The sequence below is a fragment of the Oncorhynchus kisutch genome, linkage group LG23, assembly GCF_002021735.2.
Source record: "Oncorhynchus kisutch isolate 150728-3 linkage group LG23, Okis_V2, whole genome shotgun sequence".
Classification (NCBI taxonomy): domain Eukaryota; kingdom Metazoa; phylum Chordata; class Actinopteri; order Salmoniformes; family Salmonidae; genus Oncorhynchus; species Oncorhynchus kisutch.
The window spans coordinates 32075683-32085058 of NC_034196.2; positions in this window are offsets into that span (position 1 = coordinate 32075683).

Sequence of the window (9376 nt, forward strand, 5' to 3'; positions counted from 1 at the left end):
CTCCTCTAACCCAAAACACCAGCAGCCTGCCAGTCCACTACCAGGTGATCTCTCACAGCCAGCCAACAATAGCACTGCCAGATCACCTCACACACACCGTATCAAACACACACATACCCACCTACACACACACACCTGGCCAAGCAGCACGGGAGTAGGCACACACCACAAAATGCAGACACTTCATCTCATTCAAACTCAGTAAATCTCGGTCTGAACCTTCACACAGAACAAACCACAAATCACCAGACACAGGCAATTACACAGTGAGAACATCTACCTAGTATTCAATACTGTCCATTGGACTGACTACGTTCTGGTGTGGTAAGAGTCAAGGCTCTGTGTTGTCACTGTGTAGGTCTGCTCCACCAGAAAACTTTAATAGGTCAGTTATAATAACAGTCTTTAAATCAGTGAAATATAGCACAGCTTACATCCACAAAGCAGAGAGCGTTGATGTCTGGCTCTCATTCAGAGGTGCTACAGCAGCTGTGCTAGGACCTTAGGGTGGAGACTACACCTCACCTTGTAAAACAGAAGTATATGTTCAACCTTAATGGTTCATTATTTTCATACTATACCAGGGAGGACTAAACTGAAACATGATAAAACCTAGTAATCTCTACTAGGAGTAGGTGGGAATTTGTGAGTATTTATACTGAACAGTGTTGTAAGAATGTCACTGCTGCTCACTAGTGAATTTAAGAGTTCTGCAACCAGAGATGAATAATATGAACAAATAATGAACTAGAGAAAACTGGCATATGAATCATGAATGTTACGTGGTCCATGATAGACAGACCAAACCTCAGGAAACCAGGCTCTCAATAACAGAAAGGAAACATTGGTGGCATAGTGAAACAAACAGATACTCCACTCTTCTCTCTCTCTCTCTCTCTCTCTCTCTCTCTCTCTCTCTCTCTCTCACTCTCTCTCTCTCTCTCCCTCTCTCAATCTCTCTCTCTCTCTCTCTCTCACTCTCTCTCTCTCTCTCTCTCAATCTCTCTCTCTCTCTCTCTCTCTCTCAATCTCTCTCTCTCCTCTCTCTCTCTCTCTGCCCACCAGAAATCTGGCAACACTTCAGCACCTGGCCAGCTGGCTGGCCCACCCAGGATTCTACCACACAGGAAGAAGAGGGAGATAGAAAAGGAAGGGGAGGAGAGGGAGGGGAAGTGAGATAGAGGAGAAAGACAGAAAGTGGATATATGAGACAGGGACAGAGACAGGGACAGGGACAGGGACTAAGAGGGAGTGAGAGAGCGAGTCATTTCACACTAGATGAAAATAAATGAGGAGCGACCTTCTGAAAACACACTCCTCCTTCACCTATAACAGAAAACACATGTATTGGAATAAGCATATAGACACTCAGGTCTGGCCCTACCGGCTCAGAAACAATAAACAATACATTAATTCTCTCTATTCCCTTAACACTTGAACACACTATTTATCAAACACACACATGCTCTCTCTCAATTCAATTCAATTCAAGGGCTTTATTGGCATGGGAAACATGTGTTAACATTGCCAAAGCAAGTGAGGTAGATAATATATAAAGTGAAATAAACAATACAAATTAACAGTAGACATCACACATACAGAAGTTTCAAAACAATAAAGACATTACAAGGGTCATATTATATATATATATATACAGTGTTTTAACAAGTGTTCTCTCTCTCTCTCTGTCTCACTCTCCTCACACTCACACACACATATATGTATAAAAGCATGGGCTTTTAGTGGGCTCAGTAAGCCCATCTGGAAGAACAGGCTGTGTGTAAAGGTTTATTTCCCAGGGGAGTGTAACACACCAGGGTTAGATTTCACCTGTAGCCCAACATCAACACAAGGCCATACAGTCAACAACCAACCAGAGGGAGAGAAACGGAACTGAAAGGGGAAACAGAGTGAGGGGGAATTGAGAGAGTGGAGACAGAGAGGGGACACTGAGGGAGGGGAAACAGAGAAGGGGACACTAGGAGAGGGGAAACAGAGAGAGGGGAATCGGAGAGAGGGGAAACAGAGAAGGGACACTGAGGGAGGGGAAACAGAGAGGGGACACTGAGAGAGGGGAAACAGAGAAGGGGACACTAAGAGAGGGGAAACAGAGAGAGGGGAATCGGAGAGAGGGGAAACAGAGAGGGGACACTGAGGGAGGGGAAACAGAGAGGGGACACTAAGAGAGGGGAAACAGAGAGGGGACACTAAAAGAGGGGAAACAGAGGGAGGGGACACTGAGAGAGGGGAAACAGAGAGGGGACACAGAGAGAGTGGAAACAGAGAGAGGGGACACTGAGAGAGGGGAAACAGAGAGGGGACACAGAGAGAGGGGACACTGAGAGAGGGGAAACAGAGAGAGGGGAAACAGAGAGGGGACACAGAGAGGGGGGACACTGAGAGAGTGGAAACAGAGAGAGGGGACACAGAGAGAGGGGAAACGGAGAGAGGGGACACAGAGAGAGGGGAAACGGAGAGAGGGGAAACAGAGAGGGGAAATGGAGAGGGGAAACAGAGAGGGGACACAGAGAGGGGAAACGGAGAGGGGAAACAGAGAGGGGACACAGAGAGGGGAAACAGAGAGGGGAAATGGAGAGGGGACACAGAGAGGGGACACAGAGAGGGGAAACGGAGAGGGGAAACAGAGAGGGGAAATGGAGAGGGGAAACAGAGAGGGGACACAGAGAGGGGAAACAGAGAGGGGAAATGGAGAGGGGACACAGAGAGGGGACACAGAGAGGGGACACAGAGAGGGGAAACGGAGAGGGGAAACAGAGAGGGGACACAGAGAGAGGGAAAACAGAGAGGGGAAATGGAGAGGGGACACAGAGAGGGGACACGGAGAGAGGGAAAACAGAGAGGGGAAATGGAGAGGGGAAACAGAGAGGGGACACAGAGAGGGGGATGAACAGAAGGAGAAGGAGAAGGATGAACAGTACTTACATATAGAGGTACTTCTCCTCTGTTCAGCTCCATGTTCTGAGCATCTGATGAACCAATAAGAAAAGGGCCATGCATATTATTATATTATTTAAATCATAGACTTTAAACCAAACACTGCAAATAACCAATATGTAACCACAACCCTGCATCTGACTAATGACCCAGTGTAACCATCAAGACCCTGATCAGCATGTCATGTACTGTAGCCCAGAATGGGTCCAAACCTCTCTCTAAGTCTGATTCATTAATTGGGCAGTCAGAGCTTCAGAATCACAAGGCTCTACTCTACGTGCGAGACACAACCTAATCCTCTCATCATCCTGGTCTGTCAGAACATGAAGTCTTCTATGAAACACTGCTATCCTTTTGATATTATCCGATCTCCCCCTCCCTCCATTCCTCCCCCAATTTATATTTCTCTCTTTTTTCTCCATGGGAAATAGTGATCCAATCTGTCTGTCTGTGTCTAGAAAATGTTACCTTAAGCTGCCCAGAATGAGAGAATTGTTTGAAATGAAAAGGCTTTAGTGTACAGTCTGTCTGTGCACTGTATAGTATGTGTTGTGTACTGTATAGTCTGTCTGTGCACGGTATAGTCTGTCTGTGCACGGTATAGTATGCGCTGTGTACTGTATAGTCTGTCTGTGTACTGTATAGTCTGTCTGTTTACTGTATAGTATGTGCTGTGTACTGTATAGTCTGTCTGTGCACGGTATAGTATGTGCTGTGTACTGTATAGTCTGTCTATGCACGGTATAGTCTGTCTGTGCATGGTATAGTATGTGCTGTGTACTGTATAGTCTGTCTGTGCACGGTATAGTATGTGCTGTGTACTGTATAGTCTGTCTGTGTACTGTATAGTCTGTCTGTGCACTGTATAGTCTGTCTATGCACGGTATAGTCTGTCTGTGCACGGTATAGTATGTGCTGTGTACTGTATAGTCTGTCTGTGTACTGTATAGTCTGTCTGTGTACTGTATAGTCTGTCTGTGTACTGTATAGTATGTGCTGTGTACTGTATAGTCTGTCTGTGCACGGTATAGTATGTGCTGTGTACTGTATAGTCTGTCTGTGCACGGTATAGTATGTGCTGTGTACTGTATAGTCGGTCTGTGCACGGTATAGTATGTGCTGTGTACTGTATAGTATGTCTGTGCACGGTATAGTCTGTCTGTGCACGGTATAGTATGTGCTGTGTACTGTATAGTCTGTCTGTGCACGGTATAGTATGTGCTGTGTATTGTATAGTCTGTCTGTGTACTGTGTAGTCTGTCTGTGCACTGTATAGTCTGTCTGTGCACGGTATAGTCTGTCTGTGCACGGTATAGTATGTGCTGTGTACTGTATAGTCTGTCTGTGTACTGTATAGTCTGGCTGTGTACTGTATAGTCTGTCTGTGTACTGTATAGTATGTGCTGTATACTGTATAGTCTGTCTGTGCACGGTATAGTATGTGCTGTGTACTGTATAGTCTGTCTGTGCACGGTATAGTATGTGCTGTGTACTGTATAGTATGTGCTGTGTACTGTATAGTCTGTCTGTGCACGGTATAGTATGTGCTGTGTACTGTATAGTCTGTCTGTGCACGGTATAGTCTGTCTGTGCACGGTATAGTATGTGCTGTGTACTGTATAGTCTGTCTGTGCACGGTATAGTCTGTCTGTGCACGGTATAGTATGTGCTGTGTACTGTATAGTCTGTCTGTGCACGGCATAGTATGTGCTGTGTACTGTATAGTCTGTCTGTGCACGGTATAGTCTGTCTGTGCACGGCATAGTCTGTCTGTGCACGGTATAGTCTGTCTGTGTTTCTCTCTATTTGGTGGGAGGTTGCAGGAATGGAGGCCACTGTGCTGTAAGTGGAACTGTAGCCACATGCCTAAACCTGATCCGCTGTGACTTCACTCTCAGTGTGTGTGTGTTAATACTGCATGACTGCAGAGTGACAGAGAGATGGTGTCAGCACTATAGAGGCATCGCTCAGTCTAGACACAAGGGGATGATGAGGAGAAAGCAACCAAGAAACCTTTTTCCATTATTTACATTTTCCACATGTGTTCAATGCAGCCATTTGATCTCAATATCAAATCCTTTCTGGGTAACAATTAAGTACCTTACTGTGATTGTTTTCAATTGATTCTTAGCAAAGAACAATTTCTCCAGCAAGAATGTTGCTAGGACTGTCTGGGTGTGGTCTAAGTGGGGAGGAGAAAACTGAAAACTAGCTGTTATTGGAAGAGAGGTTCTTACTGGTCTCTTTCTTACTGGTCTATTAACTCATTTAATGCCTGGTGGAAAAAAACTCCATCCTACCAAAACAGGCTGAAAAGGCCTTATCATCATTTTCACAATTTCACAGTATTATTCCAACCTCAGAGTGTGGAAATATACTGAGTGTACAAAACATTAGGAACACCAGCTCTTTCCATGACATAGACTGACCGGGTGAATCCAGGTGAAAGCTATGATTCCTTATTGATGTCACTTGTTAAATCCACTTCAATTAGCGTAGATCAAAGGGAGGGTTAAAGAAGGATTTTTAAGCCTTGAGACAATTGAGACATGGATTGTGTATGTGTTCCATTCAGAGGGTGAATTGGAAAAACAGAATATTGGAGTGCCTTTGAACGGGGTATGGTAGTAGGTGCCAGGCGTACTGTTTTGAGTGTGTCAAAAACTTCAAAGCTGCTGGGTTTTTCACGCTCAACAGTTTCCCTTGTGTATCACGAATGGTCAAAGGACATCCAGCCAACTTGACACATCTGTGGGAAGCAATGGAGTCAAAATGGGCCAGCATCCCTGTGGAACGCTTTGGACACCTTGTAGAGTCCATGCCCTGAGGAACTGAGGCTGTTCTGAGGGCAAAAGGGGTCGTGCAACTCAATATTAGGAAGGTTTTCCTAATGTTTTGTACACAGTGTATGTAAAACACTGGACAATCTTGCTTTTTACTGCCGCAGTCCTTTAAAAAGAGCTGTCATTACACAATAAAAGGCTCTAAAACAACATCAAAACAACCCCATGTGATTCACCATAAGATTCTGACAGGTGATAAACTGAGTGGTGTGCTGGAGAGTTGTCACGGTGTTGTGTTGTCTCTCTTGTCATGATGTGTGTTTTGTCCTATATTTGTATTTTTATCCCAGCCCCCGTCCCCACGGGAGACCATTTGCCTTCTAGTAGGACGTCATTGTAAATAAGAATTTGTTCTTAACTGACTATCCTAGTTAAATAAAGGTAAATAAAATCAAATAAAAAAATGAATAGCACTGTCCTTTTCACTTACTATAGCTATTTTGTCAATAAAGAAAGTCCTGATGCCACAGGCTGGGGCATGATCCTCCTGATCCTGTAACAGGTACTACTATTATCTGGTATTGTCATTATCATGGAACTGTCATTATATTATCATGATCATGGTATCACCATTATGGTATTATCATTATCATGGTAGGATCATGATCATGGTATTGTTATTATCATCGTTTTATGATTAGAATGATATTTTTATTATCATGGTATTATCATTAGGGTATTATCATTATCATGGTATTGTCATTATCATGGCTGTGGGGTCAGATTTTTTAAAAAACTATGGATAGAAAAGTGAACTTCCATAATATGAGTGTAGGGTAACCTATTATTAGGGCTGGGAATTGCCAGGGACCTCATGATACGATATTATCACAATACTTAGGCGCCGATGCCATATGTATTATAATTCTATATGTAATGTGATTTTTGATGTATTATGATTCCATACTGCAACTTTATTGTGATTCGATGTTCCAAACATATTGCTCACTATATGTCTGCTGCAGAGGAACAAAAGAGATCCATGGAAAAACATGTTTTGGAAGTAAAAGTGCTGAAAACCTTCCGGCACACATAAAACATTTAAAAAGATGATGGAGAACAAACTATAGGATGAGAAATACCCAGGTTTTGGTACGACCAACTTGCACTAGCTAATAGATAACTTTAACTACCTAGCAAAAAAATATAGAGAGATATTTTTACAAATCGCTACTTGTCGGCTAAAATAATATTGCGATACTCTACTGTATAGATTTTTCCCCCATCCCTCCAGTTTATGTGTGTACTGTGTAGGGTGGCTATAGTAGTGTGTGTATCCTGGCCAGATGAGCCATGTGCTGCCATATAGGAGTCAAAGAGGGACTCCCTGCTTTATTTGCATGCCTATTTTCCTATTAGGCCTTAGACTTTGGGTTACACAACACACAGGATAGGTCCCAAACAGAAACACACTCCACTCTCCTTGAAAAAGACCTCCTAACACTGACCTCTCTACCTCTTCAGTGTGTCTGTGTGTAACAAACCAGACACTAGGACTGGCCCTGAGGAGACTAGCTAACGTGAACAATGAACAGCACACAGTAGAGTACAAAAACGTCAAAACCAGAAGGAACACTAGTTTTGACATCTGGTCATGTGCCAGAAATATTTTCAAATGTGAAGGTCCAGAGAGGTCAAGTGTGAACAAATTTGTTTCCTCTCACATGATATCACCCACATCAACCATACATCACCTGAACAGGTAAATCTTGATTTCACCATACTATTTGGTAATTAGAAAATGTACTAGCTCATTGTCTTTGGCACATTGGCCACTTAGGTGTGGTTGTAAGATTGTTCTCAGGAACACCCAGCTATATACTCAGTTACGCATTAGAGAATGATTAATGGCCCCTGAGAAAAGGATGCAAGGTGGAATGATGACAATGTAACACAGCTGTCAAGAGAAGCACAACAAAAGTCCTCAGTCTAGGAAATGAATAGCTTCTACCCCCAAGCCATAAGGCTGCTAAATAATGAGTTAAATAGTTAACAAAATAGCTACCCGGACGATCTGCATTGACTGTTTTTGCTCTAACCTTTACGCTGCTGCTACTGTTTCTTACCTGTCACTTTATTCCTAGTTATGTACATACAGTATCTGCCTCGTACCCCTGCACATGGACTCAGTACTGGTACCACATGTACACTGAACAAAAATATAAACGCAATATAAAGTGTCGGTCCCATGTTTCATGAGCTGAAATAAAAAATCATGTACATTTTCCATACACACAAAAAGCTTATTTCTCTCAAACGTTGTGCACTAATTTGTTTACATCCCTGATAGGGAGCATTTCTCTTTTGCCAAGATAACCCATTCACCTGACAGGTGTGGCATATCAAGAAGGTTATTAAACAGCATGATCATTACACAGGTGCACCTTGGGTTGGGAATAATAAAAGGCCACTCTAAAATGTGCAATTTTGTCACACAACTAAATGCCACAGATGTCTCAAGTTTTGAGGGAGAGTGCAATTGGCAGGAATGTCCACCAGAGTTGTTGCCAGAGAATGTAATGTTAATTTCTCCACCATAAGCTGCTTCCAACATCGTTTCAGAGAATTTGCCAGTACGTCCAACTGACCTCAAAACTGGTTACCAAGTGTAACCACGCCAGCCCAGGACCTCCACATCCGGCTTCTTCACCTGCGGGATCGTCTGAGGAGTTTTTCTGTCTGTAATAAAGCCCTTTTGTTGGGGACAACTCATTCTGATTGGCTGTGCCTGGCCCCCTAGTGGGTGGACCTATGCCCTCCAAGGCCCACCAATGGCTGCACTCCTGCCCAGTCATGTGAAATCCATAGATTAGGGCCTAATTTATTTATTTCAATTGACTGATTACCTTATATGTACTGTAACTAAGTAAAATCTTTGAAATTGTTGCATGTCGCGTTTATATTTTTGCTCAGTATATATAGCCAAGTTATCATTACTCGTGCATTTATTATTACTTGAATTATTAATTGTTTAACTTTTCTATTATTTCTCTATTTTCTTTCTCTCTGCATTGTTGGTCAGGGCCTGTAATGTAAGCATTTCACTTCATTTCATCTCCACCTGTTGTTTACGAAGCATGTGATGAATAAAATGTGATTTGATTCGATTTTTTAGACAGTATAACCTATTAAAACTACAGCTTAACTGTTTGTGTTCCTCATAAGTGCTCCATTAGCTCATGTTTTGCAACCTTTTATAAGATATCTGATATGGAAATATGATGCATTTTATGGTTGTGGAAACGTTATCTATTTTATGTTATTAAGGAGCAGGTTTCAATAGAATATGCTACCTATTTTCCCAACAGAACAACTATACAGATCAAACAATCATCTAACATTTCACTCTCATCATCATCCTCCTCCTCCCCCCATTCCCCTCCTCCTCCTCCCTCTCATCCTCCTTATTCCTTCCTCCCCTCATCATCCTCCTCCTCCCCCCATTCCCCTCCTCCTCCTCCCTCTCATCCTCCTTATTCCTTCCTCCCCTCATCATCCTCCTCCTCCCCCCATTCCCCTCCTCCTCCTCCCTCTCATCCTCCTTATTCCTTCCTCCCCTCATCATCCTCCTCCTCCCC